The 22,358-nt window shown below is 43.2% G+C and overlaps 1 protein-coding gene across 3 annotated transcripts in view; it reads right to left on the bottom strand.

Moving 5' to 3' along the window:
• LOC146817849 (amine sulfotransferase-like) overlaps positions 1-18,953 on the bottom strand; it is a 148,785-nt gene extending 129,832 nt beyond the window's left edge. For 2 of the 3 annotated variants that reach the window (XM_085611316.1, XM_085611318.1), the window contains exon 1: positions 17,542-17,676. The gene's annotated coding sequence lies outside the window, so the exon portion shown is untranslated. Of the gene's footprint in view, positions 1-17,541; positions 17,677-18,576 lie in introns of those variants that run through there. The other variant, XM_085611317.1, reaches the window with a different exon arrangement.
• Between the last annotated feature and the right edge of the window lie 3,405 nt (positions 18,954-22,358).

Below are 22,358 nucleotides of genomic sequence, written 5' to 3'. Positions count from 1 at the left end.
AGTCTGTCAATAGGCTTTGATAGTAGCCTGAGAGGAAAAGGGGCTAACAACATTTAAATCTCAGGTTACAGTGTGATCATTTGGACCACATGATAAAAGCCCGAGTCAGTAACAGGAAGTTAAAAGATTTAATACAAACTTAAAGCCAGACTAATATAAATTAATCTCTAGAACATACTATAACAATACAAGATTATCAAAGGAAGAACAAAGTGTCATACAATATTGGTTCTCAACAGCAACGAGCATGTAAGAATTACTGTGCCAGCAATACAGAAAATAAGGAAAATTATTTGATAGCTAGACGAATGGTCATCTACTAAATCCTACACTAAACTGATAATCGAGAATACCCTATTGAATCAAGGAAGCAAGAAAAGAATCAACATCAGAACTTCTGTAGAAGTTCTATAGGTAAGGAGCCATGTATTGCACAAAGCCACACAATCAGAGATGTCACTTAGGTCTGCGTCTCTCCAAGTCTAAAGGGAATCTGACTAATCCCAAGGTGGGTTCTCTAATTAACATGCACAAGGAACATTCAAGAAATATGACCTCATACCCATCACTGTATTGTTCCAGTTCCCAGAAAAGAACTTGGCACCTTGACCACTACTCCCTTATTCCAGTCTCTGCTTACAAAGCATCCTTGGGTTCCTCCCTTCGCCTGATAGTACCAACTGGCAACTCCCCCTTTGTTCTTCACTAAAATTATTTGACGTTGCCAGTTTTTCCTCACCTCACTATCTCAGAAATACAATTTGCTTTCAACTAAGTAATAAATGCCTTTGATCTGCACCTGCAGAGAACAAAACATACAAATAAAACACTTTCACTATAGTGTTACATGTCTCAACTGTAAGCTTGAGCCCTACAATCATGCTAACTTAACAGTTTTCTTTAAATGTATATTAATTATAAAACCTTCATGTAATACAATAAATGAAATCTTAAATAAGGAGAATTAAACTTTATTATACTATACTCTTAATTGCAGCACAATAAACTAATACATGTAGTATCAAACAAAAACGACAACTGTTCACAATTTATAAAGAAAGCATTGAACACACATATGATTCGCTCTCACTAATCCGTGGCGAATGCACTGCATTAAATGTATTTTAGCACACCAACTTACAATCTAAACAGATGGAAAATGAATATCAGCAATCTAGACGTTTCTATTAAGGAAAAACGTTAATATGCACACATTTATGCCAAAACACACAATAAATGCTCCTTCCATACCTTGGTGCCCCATATCTCACTAGTATTATTGTGTCACATGGGTACCTAAGGCAAAATGTAAATATATATGTGGCCTAACCAAACATAAAAGGACTGAAACAAAATTATGCTACTCCACGGGCCAAGTTGGCAATGCGTGAACACATCTATTTAGGCCAAGAATGAGGTGAGCTGCTGAGTTGGTAATGAGTTGAAATCACTTCAAAAAAGCTAGGACTACCTAAAAGGGAATTACAGTAGTCCAGCATTGAAGCAATACGTGATTGGTCTAAAGTTTGCCTGAGAAGAGGCAAAATTTTCCTAATGACTTTCAGCATATTAACTATGTATAAGGGTCATTCCTTCCGTCATCCTGGTCCGACATGACACAGCAAGGCATATCTCCAGGGGGTACCACTTTGAGTATATATACACCATATCTTGCTGAGGTAGTCAGAGGAGAAAATGACTGCCATGCCGGCACACTGACGCGAGACGCTGAGGCTCCTGCACGCAGACACTCCAGCTCGCAATGGACTGACATCCCTTGCGAGGTGTCCTTCTCAAAACCAAGACAGTGTCCCACACTATCTTACTTCAGGTAAAGGGGTTGACTTTATCCTAGAGGGATTCTTGTTTTTCACACCCATACACATGCTAGGTACACTTAGGTACATCTAGTTAGGATTGCATTGTAGGAGTACGCACTTTACTGGCATGTATTTTACATACTTGCCTGTATTCATTGTTTTAGCATGATGGTAGAAATCTACCATTCTTTTACTCAGCGCTTATAATCATTTATATCTGTTACTGTCTAGTGGTTGTTTCAGCACACTTATTTTACACTAGAATGACGTTGGTTCAAAAAATGCTTATTGTAAAACGTCCCCACCATTTATTCTGTGTATCTCTCTGAGACCAAGTGAGCATGAGTGACCAAGCGAAAGTAGTACACTGTTTCCATGGTCCTGAGCGATCAGGGTTGTCATGTTCGATAGTTACCAAGAACTATTCTCTCCTCAGTTAGAGGAGTTTCTACTGGTACTGTGAGCTAGCTGGTATACAGGCTGACATATTCGGTAGGGGTGTCCAGAACCAGTCTGACTCCAATCCTAAAGTATATATTGTCTAAATGAACAGATCCTATATAGGTTTATAAGAACTACACGACAGGTCTGTTGTTGTGCCATTCACATTTTGCTTTGGTGCACTACAAAACACACCGTGGGGCACTGGGTCAGCCTACTTCAGTCACCAGACAGTCATTAGGTACCTGGAATATGTGTGGCAGTGTGAGTAATAACCTTTTGCCTTTTTACTCCAAGGGCCAGAAGTACAGAAAACGTTTTGGAATGCAGTGCAGCAGCCAAGAATGCTGCGCTGCGTTGCATAACATGGAGGGAGCAGGAGAGCACAATATCTACAGAGATATGGCTCTCTCCTCCCCTCTCCGTAGAGCTGGCACTGATTTTTTCTGCTGTGAGCCAGGCTCACACCTTAGTGTCATAGTGCTAGCGTGTGTGTGTGAGTCTACCATAGGTTTTGTACTGGAAAGGTACCCTTCCAGTTCAAAACACACTTTGAAACGATTCCTACCTTTCATGTGTGCTGCACACTCATGCAAAGTCGGAAAAGAAAGGAGAAATTAAAACATTTCTCCTCTTAACCCCTCCTTTGAAATGGCATTAACTTTTGGTGCTAAACCCTGTCTATCTACTATTGTTTGTATATAGGGGTTTGCATCAAAAGGCAAGGGTGGAACCATGGGAACGCCCATGTACACCCATGTAACATCCCTTGGCACTACGTAACGCCACATAGTGCTTCGCACTGCTTTGCGTTACTTTCAGGGTACTTCCAAGTGCAAAACAAGTTTTGCACTGAAAAGTGGATTAGGAAAAAAACATTTTGTGCGGGTTAACATTACTTTTGTGATGCTATCCCAGTGCAAAATGTTAGTAGATATACACCTAAGTGCACTCCAAGTACCGTGAAGCAAAGAAGACACTTTTCAGCCAACCCATTGCACAACAGACAACACACAACAGCCTTCTAATAAGCAGTTAAGGCACAAGTGGTGAAGCTTAACTTCCACACATGGCTGTTGTTTGTAAGCTGGAGGGGCGTGTTTTCATTTGGGAGAAGGAGAAACGACCAAGGACGAACTGCTTCAGCGGGGCGTACATGGAGATGGCAGTGAAGGGAGTCAACATCATAGAAATGTTTTTGGCTGAGCCCATTGTAGAGTACATGTGAGAAAAGCATCATGGGATATTTGCAGATTAAGACTTTGAATATATGATGCATTGTAGAGAGCGATAGACACCCCATCCCTGTTTGCCACCTTGACAGAGAACAATTGAGTGCTAATTCGCTTCCCTTTCTTTATTTGTGGCTTCATGCCTCAGACTCATCTTGTGGTGGAGTTACTTCTTAGGAAGGCTCTAGTCCCTGGCACCTATTCTCTTGGAAACCCTTTTGCTTATATGCTAATTTAGGGATACCACTCCTAGAGTTAGAGTAGGGATAGCTACAACTAAATGCTGTATACATATGAAGAGCTGATGCAGGGTGACTTGAACTTTTGCTTTTTCACCTCGTGCATAATTGTCATCGAACTTATTATTCTTTTCATGCTAAACTGAGTGAACCTTTTTAGAAGATTTGGTTTTCTTCTGTTTCCCTGTATTTTTATACTCTCATGCTAAGTTTTGTGTATGACTAACTATTTTTGAATTTGTAATAAACTTGACTAACCTTCAATTGGTTGTCGATTTGAGTTCTTTGGTAAGCGTGTGGGTTATGCTGAATTTCAATTTACATACGGCCTTTTACTCCCCTCAACACTTCTATGCTGCTAAAAAGATCCATCGGAAGACTGACACTGGACTGGAACTGAACTAGTGGGCCCAGGCTCCTTCACAGCCCTCTCCAACACTTTTTCCTGTTGTGAGCAGCACTATCCTACCACTTGTAAAGCTGGTGTTGGTAGTGTATCCTTGCAACCTCTCTCTGCCCAGTGGTTGGACATTTCATTTTTTTGTTAACACTATCTCCTGACAGTGAGAAGTATGTGCTTCATGAACATCAGCAAGTAGCGAGGAGCTGAGTGTAAGTTGTTCATGTTTGTGTTTGAGCTCCTCTCACCCTTCTACCGATGATTGTCGTTTGCGGTCTGCTTCATGATCGCCATTGGCTGGCCTTACTGCCTAGTAATCTCAGAGCCATTTCTCACTGATGGACAAGCTAAGCTCAAGGGTTTCAGATGGTTACTTTTACACGGTGCACTGCATATGGCCGCACCAGGATGGAGAGCCTGTCCAATCTGCTGAGTGGGTGGTTTCATGCTTTCAGTGTGCCATCACATCACATCACATACCATTCTCTCATTTACTCTGACAGAAGTCCGTAGTGTTTCAATAAAAGAAGAATTAGCATGTCCTGCAGTCAGTCCTTTTAAACCCGTTTTCTTGCACCTATTGTGATGACGGAAAATAATGCTAATTAGAAAAACTGGCCAAGATTTACTAAGGGCTTGCGTTGCAATTGCGTCACGCAAGGCGCCACAAGATGACACAAGCCCTTATATCAGGACCCGTATTTCTAATTTTTACACATAACTCAGCAAGACACCTTGCTGAGCTGAATCAAACGGAGAGGGCAGGAATGTGCCATATTTAAAATTATATTGTGCATTCCTGTCCTCTCCTGCACTGCTGAACTTTTGGCTGCCTGGCGCCAATGCAAGCACCCTTGCATCATGGTGAAAGTGCGTCTATTTTGTAGGCAGGATTTCTTTCGTGTAGGGACATCTTTCTGCGCAAAAATAATCTTCTGAGACTTTTTTGTCCTTTCTATGTGTGCTGCAGAATGCATCACTTATAGAAAGAGGAAAAAACAGGGAAAAATAAAGATATATCTTCTCGTTACCCCACCCCTGGGAAGGTGTAGCATTTTGACACATTCCCAGGCCTACCACTCATAATAAATCTGGGAATGTGCCAAAATTCATTGGTGGATGTGTGGGAACACCCATGCTCCACCCATGGAAAACCTCCCTGGGGCAGAATAACCTAAGGCAGAGTGATGCAAGGTAGCGACTTGCACTACCTTGCGGTACTCCAGATTTGCCATACACCGCAGGGCCAAGCAAGGTGGCCTTACGTGGCTTGGTAAATCCGACTTTAGTGTTGCGTTGCCCTTGCTTTACCTCATGAGATGCAAGAGCAATGCAATGCTTTGATAAAGCTCACCCTTTTTCATTTTAGGTGCATGTGTACTGTAGGAAGTTGGGTTATTAGTAGGTGCAGGTAGGTACCTAAAGCTAGTAATAATATAATAATCCCTATTAAGATTGTGTCTCATCTCAATAAATGAATCCTTGCTCAACCGTTGTAAGCTTGGCAGACGAGCAGTAAGGCATAACTTAGGAGACAGGTGTGTAAAGCATTTAATATCACAAAACAGTAAATAAGTAAAATACACATCACAATAAAAATCCAAAACCAATTTAAGAAAAAAAATGAATATTTTTATCTTTAAAATGATACCAAAATGATAAAAAGAAATCGAATGTAGGGAACCAGAGAGTAGAATTTTGAAAGTTTAAATAAAAAAATGTGTTTTCTAGGGCCTAAAAGTATAAAGCACCAACCGCTGCTATCTGGTCGCGCTTGACCGGGACAAAGTCAAAGTTTCAGGCCAACCACAATGGAGTGCGGGTCAGATACGATGAATGGTTGGGCCGGTAAAGTTCTTACCTTCTGACTTATTCAGTTTTTGCTTTTTCTCTTGATGTCGCTGCTGTAGTGCAATGCCTTGGTGAGCCCTGGAAGTCTTTGTCTTCATTGTTGACAGCAAGAAGCTCGTGAACATTCAGCAGGGCAAACCTGCGCAGTCCGGCCGAGTCACGGTTCGTTGTCAATGTTGGTCTTCTTCTGGAGCTTTTTCACAAAAGTTGGCAAAAAGATCCCAAACTTTCAGATCTTCTTTTGAAAGTTTCATTGAGGGTCAGAACGGGTCCACAGCAACAGCCAAGAGTTCAGAAGCTCTTGGGGTCTGGGACTCCAACTCTCATAACGCATCTGGTCAGTCCAGGAAAATCCAGGTGAAGCTGGTCAGCTGGAGTTGTCCTCTTAGTGGATGTTGCAGGTGACTTAGTGGATAGTGCAGTGCTCTGTTGTGTAGAGCAAGGGTCCAGCAGGGCAGTCGTACTTGTCGAGATGTTTTCAGGTAGGGATCTGAGGTGCACTTACAGCTCTCCCATATTTATTTTCCACTCTAGGCTGGCAGGAATGAGGACACCCCAATCAATGGGGTTCAAGTTGCCACCCTCTGCCATGACAACTTCCTGGGAAGTGTGGCATATTTTTATCCCAGAATGCACATCTCTACAAAAATCCAAATAGAGAAAATCTACACAGTGTGGAGCTGCGGGGCATTGCAGCTCTTTTGGTCTGGTGTGTTGTCTTGCATGGGGCAGGTACTAGCGTGGGATGCCCTGACAGACCCTAGATTGGCACTCTTACACAGTGCAGAAGACATCGGGGGGAACAGGTACAAAAGATACCTTTTGTTTTTGGGTCTCACATTGGCTAAGCGGGACATAGCACAGCACTGGAAGGATACGTCCCCGCCCTGCAAAACAAATTGGAAAAAGGCCCTGGATAGGTGCATGTCAGCTGAGATTGATGCTGTGTTCCAGGCAAGGGGGTGTCCACAGAAGCATGGGAAGATCTGGTCTAGGTGGGCCAAGTACAGGGGTATAGAGCTGTCCTTAATTTCACAGCCAGTCACCCGTGACTCTATTGAACGACTTGTGGTGAATGATTTACCTGTTTAAAGTATTAGTGCTAAAAAGACGTAGACGGGAATTCGTTTGGTTTGTGCATATAATGCTATCAAAGTATGTACGATGCGCTCTTGGGGGGTGGGGGGATGGGTGTTTCTCATGGTCTGATGTTCTGCAGACTTTTGGGGTAGGAGTTATACAGTACCCGGGGACTCTACATTCTGCAGTCCGATTGTACTTCACTTGCTGGGCTCCGCCCTTGTGGTACGTTGAAAACTCAATAAAATCTGTTGTTAAAAAAAAAATAGAGAAAATCTCTCCTGGGAGTGCAGATGTGGCTAACATTTCCCTACACTCCCCTTCCCGCCTCTCTCCTAATCTAATTAGATGGACTCCCATCTGGCTGGGATCAAGGAAATGATGGTTGGCCTGGATCCTGTGACATATGAGCTTCTACTTTTGAAGACCCGTTTATCTCCCCAGCCCCCTTCCTGTCCTTGGCTTCTCCAGGAAGCAAATCTCCTCCCACCAAGTGGCTGTATTGTTTCTGTCCCAGGCCTCTTCACACCTAATCAGGGAGCAGCTTGGCGCAGGCGGTCAGAGACTAGCCAATCAGAAAAGGCTGCTACAGGACTGTTTTAGATGACTTCAGGATAGTAACTTCTAAAACGACTTTCCTGCAATAGTTATAATAAATGTGACATTGGCAAGTTGTAGGATGTATTGTAACTATTATTATGATACCTTGAATCAGGTTCCTAGCTATTTCCAATCAACCTTTGGACGTTATTAAAGTGTAATAAAGCCTTCCCACAGTAGCCTATGGAGCTAGCAGCACTACATTGGGAAAAAAAAGTTTGACTTTTTTTCCCCTCACTAGGCGTTATAAAACATATTTTATAATGTCCTTGCGTTATATAACAAGGTACCCTGCCCTTGCAGCGCCTAGGGCATACCTTAGGGGTCACTTATATGTGATAAAAAGGTAGTTTTAAATTTTGAAATTTTGACACAGACAGGGCTGGCTTTAAAATGACACCAGACACCACAGCAGTGCACCCTGACTGCATTAAGTCCACTGGGGTCTCTAAACCTACATGCCCTGCCATAAACTAGGGACTTACAGGTAGGTTGTCTTAGTCAATTATAATTACACCAATTACCATGTACCTTTTAAGAGCAGAGCACAGGCCCTGATTAGCAGAGCCCAGGGCACTTTCAGAGTCAGTAACCACCAGTATCAGTCAAAAAATGTGAGTGCAAAAACAACAATTGATGGACAGAATGCAGAACAATGTCATACATTCACCCCAGTACAGAGATCTGGGCCTAAATCCATCGTTTTTTTGCTCACCATGCCATTCCAGTTTGAACCCAGCCATATGCAAATCAGTCTTGACCCTGTGCCCCATGGGAACAGTCCAGCCCGAACTGCCAAGCCAGGTCCTCCCTGAACTGGAAACAAGCATCCTAGGACCGGTTTCGGGCTTTCAGCCCTCGTCAGCCAGGATAGCTTGATTCCAGGGGCATGGAGAGCACGGGACTCACGTCTGAGCATACCCGTCCCACTCAGGGTGACAAATGCAAAAACAACAATTGATGGACAGAATGCAGAACAATGTCATACATTCACCCCAGTACAGAGATCTGGGCCTGAATCCATCGTTTTTTTGCTCACCATGCCATTCCAGTTTGAACCCAGCCATATGCAAATCAGTCTTGACCCTGTGCCCCATGGGAACAGTCCAGCCCGAACTGCCAAGCCAGGTCCTCCCTGAACTGGAAACAAGCATCCTAGGACCGGTTTCGGGCTTTCAGCCCTCGTCAGCCAGGATAGCTTGATTCCAGGGGCATGGAGAGCACGGGACTCACGTCTGAGCATACCCGTCCCACTCAGGGTGACAAATGCAAAAACAACAATTGATGGACAGAATGCAGAACAATGTCATACATTCACCCCAGTACAGAGATCTGGGCCTAAATCCATCGTTTTTTTGCTCACCATGCCATTCCAGTTTGAACCCAGCCATATGCAAATCAGTCTTGACCCTGTGCCCCATGGGAACAGTCCAGCCCGAACTGCCAAGCCAGGTCCTCCCTGAACTGGAAACAAGCATCCTAGGACCGGTTTCGGGCTTTCAGCCCTCGTCAGCCAGGATAGCTTGATTCCAGGGGCATGGAGAGCACGGGACTCACGTCTGAGCATACCCGTCCCACTCAGGGTGACAAATGCAAAAACAACAATTGATGGACAGAATGCAGAACAATGTCATACATTCACCCCAGTACAGAGATCTGGGCCTAAATCCATCGTTTTGTTGCTCACCATGCCATTCCAGTTTGAACCCAGCCATATGCAAATCAGTCTTGACCCTGTGCCCCATGGGAACAGTCCAGCCCGAACTGCCAAGCCAGGTCCTCCCTGAACTGGAAACAAGCATCCTAGGACCGGTTTCGGGCTTTCAGCCCTCGTCAGCCAGGATAGCTTGATTCCAGGGGCATGGAGAGCACGGGACTCACGTCTGAGCATACCCGTCCCACTCAGGGTGACAAATGCAAAAACAACAATTGATGGACAGAATGCAGAACAATGTCATACATTCACCCCAGTACAGAGATCTGGGCCTAAATCCATCGTTTTTTTGCTCACCATGCCATTCCAGTTTGAACCCAGCCATATGCAAATCAGTCTTGACCCTGTGCCCCATGGGAACAGTCCAGCCCGAACTGCCAAGCCAGGTCCTTCCTGAACTGGAAACAAGCATCCTAGGACCGGTTTCGGGCTTTCAGCCCTCGTCAGCCAGGATAGCTTGATTCCAGGGGCATGGAGAGCACGGGACTCACGTCTGAGCATACCCGTCCCACTCAGGGTGACAAATGCAAAAACAACAATTGATGGACAGAATGCAGAACAATGTCATACATTCACCCCAGTACAGAGATCTGGGCCTAAATCCATCGTTTTTTTGCTCACCATGCCATTCCAGTTTGAACCCAGCCATATGCAAATCAGTCTTGACCCTGTGCCCCATGGGAACAATCCAGCCCGAACTGCCAAGCCAGGTCCTCCCTGAACTGGAAACAAGCATCCTAGGACCGGTTTCGGGCTTTCAGCCCTCGTCAGCCAGGATAGCTTGATTCCAGGGGCATGGAGAGCACGGGACTCACGTCTGAGCATACCCGTCCCACTCAGGGTGACAAATGCAAAAACAACAATTGATGGACAGAATGCAGAACAATGTCATACATTCACCCCAGTACAGAGATCTGGGCCTAAATCCATCGTTTTTTTGCTCACCATGCCATTCCAGTTTGAACCCAGCCATATGCAAATCAGTCTTGACCCTGTGCCCCATGGGAACAGTCCAGCCCGAACTGCCAAGCCAGGTCCTCCCTGAACTGGAAACAAGCATCCTAGGACCGGTTTCGGGCTTTCAGCCCTCGTCAGCCAGGATAGCTTGATTCCAGGGGCATGGAGAGCACGGGACTCACGTCTGAGCATACCCGTCCCACTCAGGGTGACAAATGCAAAAACAACAATTGATGGACAGAATGCAGAACAATGTCATACATTCACCCCAGTACAGAGATCTGGGCCTGAATCCATCGTTTTTTTGCTCACCATGCCATTCCAGTTTGAACCCAGCCATATGCAAATCAGTCTTGACCCTGTGCCCCATGGGAACAGTCCAGCCCGAACTGCCAAGCCAGGTCCTCCCTGAACTGGAAACAAGCATCCTAGGACCGGTTTCGGGCTTTCAGCCCTCGTCAGCCAGGATAGCTTGATTCCAGGGGCATGGAGAGCACGGGACTCACGTCTGAGCATACCCGTCCCACTCAGGGTGACAAATGCAAAAACAACAATTGATGGACAGAATGCAGAACAATGTCATACATTCACCCCAGTACAGAGATCTGGGCCTAAATCCATCGTTTTTGAGTGGCCATGGCAAAAAGGATGACTTTCGTACATTTTACCATCATGTTAAGACTTCTATTAACAAGCACCTAACAGAGCCATGTGCATGAAAGGAGTGCAAATTAGTCTGGGCGACAAATATATTGCAGCAAGCCATAACCGAGATACAGCACCTCAGTGGATGTTTTTGTAGACAATTTATGAAAAGGGTTGAGTTTCAATGTTTATCAGGTTGCTCTGATAGCAGCGTATGGTACAATACAATTACTCATCTCGTGTCACATCACTTAGGATGCATGCCAGCAGGGCAGTCCAATGAGTTAAATGATTGCCACTAAACATATGATAATCTATTCACAAATTCCAATCTCTGCAAGGCTGACATTGCATTTCATCCTTCCAAGGTAAACCTACTGCCATTACATTGGATATTATTGGCCATACCTGCTATTTAGAGCACTTAAAACCTGCAACAGGGCGTTATGAAGCGCATTATTACAAGTTGTTACCATTAATATCATAAACAAATGTGCAAAAGATCAGTTATTCATCAGTTTTCTAGATGTGAGGGTGCCTTAGAGCAACATTGTTGAGTAGTTAAATTCTAGCAGCTGAATAGCATCCATGAGAATGAGAAAGCAAATGGGCTGTTGGTTGCATCAGTGAAGATAATTTACTTCTCGGATGGATGTTCTAATGCGTAGACTAGACCTTCTTGAACACAATGCCATGAGAACCTTTAGTGCAAGTTAGAGGCCTGCTGAAGGACCATCGGTCTGTGGATTGCTGTATCTGTGGCCACAACAATCCTAGTCTGGGGAAATACTTTGCATGAATGTAGGTAGTTATCGGTCACTATATTTGGACTCCGACTCTCTGGGTGGTAAAGTGTCAGTGCTTCCAGGCATTGCTGGCTACTCACACTAAGTCATTTGAGCTGCAGCTGGGATCTCTAGTGCGTTTTCCTCTTTGTGGTTTAAATTAGTTGAGCCCTTTTCAATCCATGAAGTGGACAGTGTGAGCATTCACTGTGCAGGGTGGACATTTTTATTGATTTTTTTAAAAATTATTTTGTATGTGGTAGGTAGAGTTGCATGAATCCTGTGGAGTCTTATGGGATTCTCTGTGTGTTTTCCATGTTTTTTGAGTGTGTGCCTTTGTACGCCCCTTAAGAGCAGTATTTTTATGCTGCACTTGCATGGTATTTGAGAAAGATGTTATGTAGAATGGTACATTCTATGTGCCTTTTTAATGAAAAAGGAAGGGTGTGTGTACTAACACATGCTGACTGGGCATCAGTGTTACCTCCACTGCTGCAATGGATAATTCCTTTGTAAAGGAAGAGGATATGTGAAAATCCACAATGAGCCTGCACATCAGTACTCTGTGGCTGGATGATCTCTTTGATTTGGCTGCTACCGCCTGTATGGCTATGAAATTAACATAATCTGTATTTGAAAAACGCACATTCATCCAAGGGTACCTTGGCACTGAATAGCAGGTGTTTATTGTTGCTCAACTCAATGGTATTGAATAATGGATGTTTATTGTTACCCAACTCAATGGTACTCATTTTATCGAGCTCAGAAGGATAAAAGGCTAAGTGGACCAGCTGGGACATGAACCTGTGACCATGAGGTCAAACACAAACCCCTACAGAGGGCACATCAGTCTACTAAGCAACCAGACTCCGCCAATATAGGCATTCATTATGTATTGTGCAATACTTATTTCACTGATAGAAATTGAATTGTATTTGGTACCTAGGGAAAGAAAACTATTTGCAATGTTTTAGATACCAGAGGTGGACACCTGAGAAGCTTCATAGGATGTGTTCAGCTTGAGTTCTACCCACGGGCAGCTTGGACATTGAGATTAGGGGGAGGGTTGAGCATCAGATTTCCCGATATAATGCTGTTTAAAATACATTATATGAGAAGCAGTGCATGAGGGGGCTTAAGGAGCAGTAGAAAGGCAGAGGAGAGTGAATTGTTAGGGATACTTAAAACTCAATATTTTGTAAAAATAAACAATTTTTTAGACTTTTAAAAGTGAGACGTGTGTGTGTGTGGATGTGTGTGTGTTTTAGTCTATGTATATGTAAATATCCCAAGTGAAATCCGACAAACACCTCACACTACCCAACTTAATGCACCTGTACCAAACTATTTACTATAAAATGTGTTTTTTAGGGGCGTGTAGCACCACCCCCCTGTCCCGCCGAAGCGACGGCCCTGGTTAAACCGTGTGCTTAACTGCAACCAGAAATACTTTATTTATTTGTGATTTACAAGGAGGTAGGCGTTGCTGTCTAAGGCCACCATACAGCTTTGACGACTCTCAATGGACAAAGATGGAGGCAGGGAGGGCGGAGGGAGAGACGTGCTCCACTATTAATGTTTTTGGTGCACTGCTTCCATTCAAACAGAGGGTGTAGGAAGGAAACATGACATTGACATACATAAGCGTCTGTGCTCACCACAAAAGAGAACCATAAGCTCAGCCAAGAGCCTTTACAGAACGGGATCCCTTGAAGTGTTGTCAATGAGGACCCATAAGTGGGCAATGTACAATGCGGCTATCACTTAATCATTTCTTGTACTTCTTTATTAACTAACAATGCCTATTGGATATAGAGTCAAGTTTCCCTTTTTCCGTCTGGCCACATAAATGGTCTTCCTTGAATCATACAGAAATATTTAGATATTTCTTTTAAAAGTTTAAGACAAAGAAGAAAAAATAACACCCCTTGCTGTACAATGGGAATGTAGGCTCGCGGATGCAATTCACACCAGTCAGGCGCATGCAGGAAAATTCAAAACTTAAAATAAGCATACCCAGTTAGTCTCCTTCACCTCACACACCCAGTAATCATATCAGAAGACTCTTTGCCATTCTCCTTCTTGCACGCCCCTCTCTTTATCTTTGTAGTTTCTAATATTTCTTGCTCCGGTCTTCCATTTCCTTTTTCTTTGGTCTGTTTCCCTCACTTTCTTTTGTTCATTTTCTGCATTATTTTGTCCTTCCACATGTGGCCTGCATTCACTTCCCATCAAACATGATACTAGACCCATCCACATAATGAATCTGCGTAAAAGATACTATTCCATATGCGTTCCATATGGGAACTGCCCTCTCAGCATTCATCATTTCTAAAACTCAAGTGGCTAGTGGAACACGGTAAACCAAAGTTACCTCTAATCAAGGCTAAATAACACATATTTTCCATGATGGAAAGGCTGGTTCGAATGCATACATGTGACGTCTCTTTGAGAGTCTGTCGGCTGAAGAAGTATTTGCTGAAATCAATTAGCGAGTTTTCTATAAAATGACAGTATATTCAAACACCATATTGGTTTTAACCTTCAGGTCAGTGGTGTCTATTATTTTTCATGGGAGAACATTAACTTCTGCTGTTTGGTTGTACCTGTTGTGAGTGAGGGAGCTTACATGGGACGACAATTCTAGGAGGAAAGTTTGAAGCACAGCTGCCCACAATGTACCTCTCCTGAATGAGTAAAGCTGGCTTGTTGGCATGTGTAGTTTAGACAGTACCCGGACTTTCTTTTGTGGAGTTGATAATAGTAATAATTTCACATTTGTAAAGCGCAAGCTTATCACCCCTATGGGTATCCATGCGCTCGGAGCCGTCAAGGAGATTAAGTGAGCTATTGTCCAGAGTCACATGATGCTGAGCTGCTGCCGGCGCCGTGCACCTGAGTAAGCTGCTCTGGCTGCTGGGGGAAGCAGCGTTTACATAGCATGGGGTACAACTCATACGATTACAATGCGGTTGTTACAACGACTGCGTTGTTACAACGCTAACCATTACAGCGCAAGTCGTTTCTACGACTAGCTATTGGGGGTGCTCTAAACTAAAGAATAGTATAATTTACTATTCCAACACCTTCCCTACTGTTGCGCAGGCTGGAGTTGGAATAGTAAATTATACTATTCCTAAATCCAGCGCGCCCCTACAGCAAGTCGTAGAAACGACTTTCGATGTAATGGTATGGTATGTAATGGTATGCGTTGTAACAACGCAGTCATTGTAGCGACCGCATTGAAATCGCGTTGTACCGCATGCGATGTAACATCGTTTGTGTTTACTACCATGCTTGTTTCATGCTTTATAATTATGACAAGAGTTTTTGTTTTGGTTTGCCTTAAATGTTTTTGTTTCCTGTGTCCTAATGTTACTCATTACCTCACCTTTACGTTTGTCGGTACAGGACTGTGCCCCACTTTGTTAAAACTGTGCTTTGCTAATTTGGAATAAATTGGATTAATTCCCTATCCGGCTGGATAGTTGAAATATAGATTTGATTGTATTCTATATTTATTTAACTTGCATTAACTTTCACAAGGATCACTGTCCTCGTTAATAATGAAGATGAATGGGCACCCAATCTATGCTCTGTCTGCCTGATGGTCTCTGTGCATGACCACTGCAACACAGACAGCCCCACTCCTACACAACTGAATGTCACAGAATTGCAGTTGAAATGTCGACTTGTTGATCTATTGTAACCATAACATCAACTACTAACTATTGTCAAGGTGAGTGCAGATTTACTAGTAGTACCTCCATTGTTATGATATTTTTTAGATTTGATATAATTCTTACAATACCTCTAGAGATGCTTATTTAGGCAGACATTTAGGGGCATATTATCAAGGTCCGGCGTAAAAATTATCGCCGCTTTATCGGCAGAAAACTGCCACTAAAGCGGCGATAATGGGCTTGATAATCTGCCCTGGAGAATTCCAATAGAAGCCCATGTTCTGGTGTGAACCTGGGCTTCTATTGGAATTCTCAAGGGCATATTATCAATAGTGGTGGGCGGAATTTGCGAAAGTGACTTTCGCAAATTATCGCGAAAATGTAAAAAATCTCCGCGAAGATGCGGAAGTTTTTTTCCCGCCCGTTCGCGGTATTTTCTGCATGGTCGCGGCTCGCCAACTTACCCATGCGGTTGCTCGTGGGCGCGGCCATCTTGTTTTCACTCTTCTCGCGGTGCATGATCGCGAGAATAAAGACGTGATCGCGCGACCAATGACATTACTGCGGGCGCAAACTGTCGCGAGACAACGCAAATGGCTACCAACAATCCAACATCTCGTGGAGAACGCGACCGGATCAGGAAAACTTGTCGGCGAACGCGGGGATTCAGGTAAGGCGATCGCGCGCGCGCGAGAAGGTATTATTTTACAGCGCGAGCAAGAAACAAATTATCGCTAAGCTGCGGAATGCGGAAATTTTGAAATTTTCGCGCTCTCCGCGGAACGCAAAAATGTCAAATTATCGCAATTTCCGCGAGCGGAACGGAAATTTAGCCCAGGCCTAATTATCAAGCGCATTATCGCCGCTTTAGCGGCAGTTTTCTGCCGATAAAGCAGCGATAATTTTAATGCCGGACCTTAATAATATGCCCCATAGTGTGTTACAATGGTACAACACCACCAACCACCACCACCTTCTTGCCAAAGCTTGTTATATATTGTCCAGGTCCGAGCAGCTCACCATCAATAAAGTTTTACAAGTAACAACAAAACAGGCAATGACAAAGCCATACGTTTTAAATTATATGTATTAGCTTTAGGCCCTTCACATGCTAAAAAAAACAGGCATGTGGCTCTGTGCTGTCGTGACCCAGCCCCAAACTGTGCCACACGCCTGCCTTAGACTAGCACAAGGCGTCTTGCGGCACAGCCCTGTGTAAAAAGGAAAGGGCAGGAATGCACCGTATTAATGATATATGGTGCATTCTTGTCCTTTCTGCCTATGCCAGTGCACAAATTGGTGCCTAGCACCAACGCAGGGGCTGCAAGGGTGTGTGCATTGTTGGTACAATTGTTTTTATGCAGGAAGGGACACCTTTCTGCACACAAAAAATCAATGGAGGTGTGTTCCTCTTTCTATGTGTGCTTCAAAATGCAGCACACATAGAAAGAGGAAAAAAACGAGGAGAAATAAAATTATTTCTCCTCGTTACACTTCCCTTAGGGAGGCACACAGTTTTGATGCATTCCCAAGTTTACAGATCCTTGTAAATCTGGGAATGTGTCAAAACCCATATCTGTCAGTGGGAACCACCATATCAACGCCCATGGAACCCCTCCTTGACGAAAAGTAAGGCATTCACTCCATATCTATGGAGTCATGCACAGCCACACAGGGTGACTTTGCATCGATTCAAAGATATGACTAAGAGGCCAACCCCCCTGAGCGTTGTAAATAAGGCCCCAGGTGGGTATGCCTGTAAAATGTAAAAGACGTTCGTGTCTCATGTCTTGTCCTCTGCCGAAATTAATTAAAACTGTATTTGCCATCGAGCTTGTAATTCTACTGTCTCACACATGATCAATAAAACAATTGCTCATAAATACGAATTTCATAGATGGATTGCTACAGGGAGTTGTTTTTCTCCACACAACAAAGCTGAACATTGCTAACAACAAAACACAAAGCTAAATCAACAAATTAACCAATACCCTACCCTTGATAAAGGTAGCTGACTTCATGTTTCCTGAAGTCTTTTTAAATAAAATGTTACCAGCGTCATTCTAAAGTTCAAGAAAAAGACAGTTAACTTACTTCTGCAGGATCCAGGTACCTCCAAAGCAAAGCAGATTGTTTTGATTCTGCAAACAGCGTAGCTCTTGATTTTAGTGCAGACCAAACGAAATGAAAACACCCTTGCATCGACTAAGTAAACCAGTTTAAGTGCTTCAAGATGTTTTCCCTAATGGAATGAAAGAGCGTTTGGAACCTTGTTTTCGTGGTTGAATGTGAAATATTTAAGGAGTTACAATGTGCAACTATGCAAAGAGAGAGTTTCTGAGAATCGCAGCGTAGAATACACATTTAAGGACATCTACTCTGGAAAATATGTCTTTACTACGCATGTTTTATATCGCATGCCATTACAATGCTGTTTTTACAATGACCTCGTTGTTACATCACGAACCATTATATCGCAAGTCATTACAACAACTTCCTGTGGGGGCACGCTGGACTTAGGAATAGTATAAATTACTATTCCTACTCCAGTTTGTGCAACAGAAGGGAAGGTGTTGGATTGTAAATCCAACATTTTCTGTCCCCTACAGCAAGTCATTGTAACGACTTGCGATGTAATGGCATGCGATGTAAAGCATGCGTAGTAGACGCTGTTTCCCCTACTCTGTACCACCATACACGCTATTCATTAGTTCAATGGTAACTACAATTCTGATCAGTGCTTCTGCGGTAATTCTCACTTTTGCCATGCTATTACTGCAGCTTGATGCTGAAGATGAGACTTAGAGCCTGATTATGGATTTGGCGGTCTCACCGCCGTACCGCCTCGTCATGTGGTCTCAAGACGACCGTCGCCTCTGCCGTTTCACCCCCACCGTATTTCGATGTCCCCAGTAATATGGCAGTTTCTTGGCAGCAGTGTCCCACCGGAGTGATGTTTCACTGCTGGAGAGATAGGTAAGTACAACATGTGTATCTCTGAAGCACATATATACGTTGTGTATGTGTCGTAATATATTGGTAGGTCATGTGTACTGTATGTTTTGTTGCATGTTAATTACAACACACTGTTACAATGCACTATATAGGAGAAGTGACAGTGAAACCTACCTTTGCATCCGGAGACAACACGGTTGCAGAGCGTCGTGTTCTGGTGGCAGCAGGACAGGAGGGACTTAGACAATGGTGTCTGACACAGATTCTAAAGTAAGACCCCAAAAAAAGTTTTCACCCCTTTATGTGTCTTTCCGCTGACTTCACATGGTGGTATCCCCATCAGGAAAAGCTCGAAAGAAGGGCTGATCCTAATCTGGATGGCCGGAACCTTGGCAGGGCTACCTCCAAGTTCTGCCTCTGGCTCTCCTGCCATCAATGCGGAAGCAGGAGTCTCGGTGGTAGCGGTTGTCCAGATGCTATCTTGTAGCAGTGTTCCCATCAGACCACCAAGGCAGCGGGCGGAAGATAGCCGAAATAAAACAATGATGCGTTTCAGCTAAGCTCCTAATCAGGCCATTAGAACTGAAACAAGGAGAAATTTGGATAATCGTCCTCTTGAAACGGCCATTATAATTGCAATACAGCATGCATCCTTTCTGCTAAACTAATGTGGTGCACACACAATACATGTGGAAATTTGTTTTCTGTTCATATTTATCATACAAGACACAAATGCCTTTGTTTGCTTTGATCATATTAAAATCTTTGTATCCTTCAGAATTTCGAAGAAAACAAAATGCCATCTTTTCTCTTCACTTCTCTGATCAATTTCGATATATATTAAAAGTTCATTTACAAGTATTTCACATTTGTTGTGTGCAGAAAACATTTGCATTACTGCAGCCTCCTCCTCCACACTCTCTGTACCCACTGCTAAATTAGCTCACATTGTAGTAATAGAAAGGAACAGTAATCACCAGTGTCCATGTTAAATATTAAAAATAAGAAGCAACATGTTAAAAGACAGTGCCTGGCATTTGACCTGTTTTTACATACAAAGCTAATGCCGCAAGATAGAAAAATAATTGATAGACAACTTTATTGATCATTCTGCTTTTGAACTCTTGGATGCACCCATAGTTCCAGAACCCCTGGTATTATCGAGGCCCAAATTGTGCAGCAAAGTATCTGAATTATGCAGCAAAAAAAACAAATTCCAACAGTATTCGTTGCATCCATTTGCTAGAAACAGCGGGGCATATTTACAAGCCATGAGAACCGTCGGAATGTCTCTTTTTGTGATGTTTCGGTGGCACACAGAGGTTAGTCATATCAACAAGGCCATGTAAAGCCACCCTGCGTGGCTTTTCATGGCCTGTTAGATATGGAGTAAGGCGAGGCAGTGTAAGTTGCTGCCTTGCCTTACTTTTCTTGAAAGAGGTGTTCCATAGGTGTTTCTGTGGGTGTTCCCACTCAACACCCATAGAATGTGACACTGCCCCAGCACCAAAACCTTGTGCCTCCCTAGAGCAGGCATAACGTGGAGAAATGTTTACATTTCTCATAATTCTTTCCTGTTTCCATGTGTGCTGCAGCACACATAGAAAGGAAAAAAAAACCTCTTGTGATTGTTTTTGTGCAGGACGTAGCTCAAAAACAATTGCTCCACCAACACACAGACACCCTTGCATCACAGTGCAAGGGTGCCGGTGCTGGGGCATTCTGTACGTTCGTATTGACATAGGGCAGCGGATCAAAATGATTTGTGATGTTGCCCTATGCCAATTCCTTGTTAATATGCCCGAACATTTTCAGTCAAATCTGCAAATTACGCTGCAAATTATGTGGCAAATGCAGTATAGTAAATATCAATGGGGAATGGATCACTTGACCTGAGTAACCAGGGTTTGCATTGTATTAATTAAAAACCCTCATTCATGAATATAGGTCAAAAGGCGGTATATCTTGGTTCTCCGCCAATTTAAAAACGTGACAGCATCATCATAGGGCTTCTTTTTCATATGCTTACCATATCCGGAGGCATACCACTGGTTATTGCAGTAGTGATCAAAGAAAGGTGAGTGCTCAGTGCTCAAGTGAGGTGAGTAAAAGTCTCGTATGTCCTAGACAGAGTTTTTTAATAAGTCCGGAATCGAGCTGGATAAAAACAATGTGGTGCGTGAAAAGACGGTTTATTAGTCTAACGCACTATTGGTGTCCAAAAAATGTCGACATGTTTCAGCCCTTAGCAAACGCCCTGATGGGTCGGTGGGGGCTTTCTTCAGTACCTCAGTAAAAAGTGATGGGAGTTGTTTATATTTTCACAGCAACCTAAGCGAACAAATTGTAGTTCACTTTTATTGAGGAAGGTCAATAGTACCTGTTCATTCAAGGAAAAAGAAGTAATGAAAACAAAGAGAATTAATAATTACAATTGGTATTCATGATCTAGATTTAAAAAATAATAATGTATGCTGTATGACGAATGCACAATTGTATTCTTGGTCCATTCGGAGGTAAGTGGTGTAAGTAACTAGAAAATGGCAATTCTTTATCCTTATCATAGAGTAGGTGAGATCTAATCCCTTGTGTATGTCCATGTGTCTATCATGGGCTGTGGATATGTGTCTGTAAAGCACATAACGATGTAGCAAGAGTTTTTAGTCCAATGTGCAAGGGTGGAGGCGGTTAATATGTAGAGTCAGCAGAAACGATGCGTAATGAAATTACAAGTGAGGCGGGCTGCTCTTACTGTTTCCTATATCTAGACGGTGTAGTTAACATAGCTATGGTCTCCACTAAGATACATAGGATAAAGCGAGTTGCTTTATTTAGTCATAGATAAGCGCGCTGTACGGTTCTGATGCGGCAACAGACATGGTTGTTTGTTCGCTATCGTCCGTATGTAAATGCGCTGCGGTATAGCTTAAATGGCAGAATAACTCTTCAGCAGTGACGTCGCTAAAAGCGTATTCAGTGTGGCTCACCTGATTGATGAATGTTATGGAACAGAGCTACCTGCATAAGGGTGCATGTTATTAGACTTATTTAGTGATATCTCGTTGGTGCAACTATACATAGCTTAATTGCGATATGCAACGCGGGAACGTGCAGTTTGTAATGGCAGTTACAAGGCGGCATACTAGTCCACACAAGGCCCCCAGCAATAACTAAGAATGAGATGATGACTAGACTATGGAACCTGCCACCCATCACTGGACATTATCCATGTGGCTCATGCTCGGTGTGTCCTTTGACAACACCAACCAAAACCATCCAACTCTTACCCGAATTAAAATGGACAATAAAACATCACACTAACTGCAATTCAACCCACGTGATCTACATGATCATGTGCCAGTGCTCCTTACGATACCCTGGAATGACATGTCGCAAAGTAAAACAACGGATTTTGCAACATCGGAGCAACGTTAAATGTAAGAAAGCCACCTCCAAGATGAGCAACCAGTACATCGAGTTACGACATACTGTTGATGAACTGAAATGGTTGATCCTGGAAACCTTACAGATTAAAAACCACAATGCAGAACAAACACTTTTTGAAAAGGAGCAAAGATGGGTGCACCGCCTCAAAACTAACAGCTGTGGCCTGAATGATAACATCCCTTGGCTCAGTGTGGGCCATAAGGATTAACGTCTTCCCCCTTTTTTTCAAAAAAACCTACACAGAACACTGAACCTTCTTAAAAAGTAAATACGTAAGATGTCACACTACGTAACAATGTTTATACGTCCTCCCGACTACTCCTTAACCAAGAAGATAGTATGAGGAGGCCAACTGACCAACATTCCCCACATGGCCATTATCAAAGAAATTTACAATATTAATGGATCCTGCAATTCCTCCTTTGCCAAGAATTTTTAATTTTATAATTTCTCAAGAACATCCAGGCCTTTCATAACCCTTTACTTTTATCTTTAACTTCATTTTAATT

The sequence above is a fragment of the Triturus cristatus genome, chromosome 6, assembly GCF_964204655.1.
Source record: "Triturus cristatus chromosome 6, aTriCri1.1, whole genome shotgun sequence".
Taxonomy (NCBI): domain Eukaryota; kingdom Metazoa; phylum Chordata; class Amphibia; order Caudata; family Salamandridae; genus Triturus; species Triturus cristatus.
This window is presented reverse-complemented; position numbering and strand designations above follow the sequence as displayed.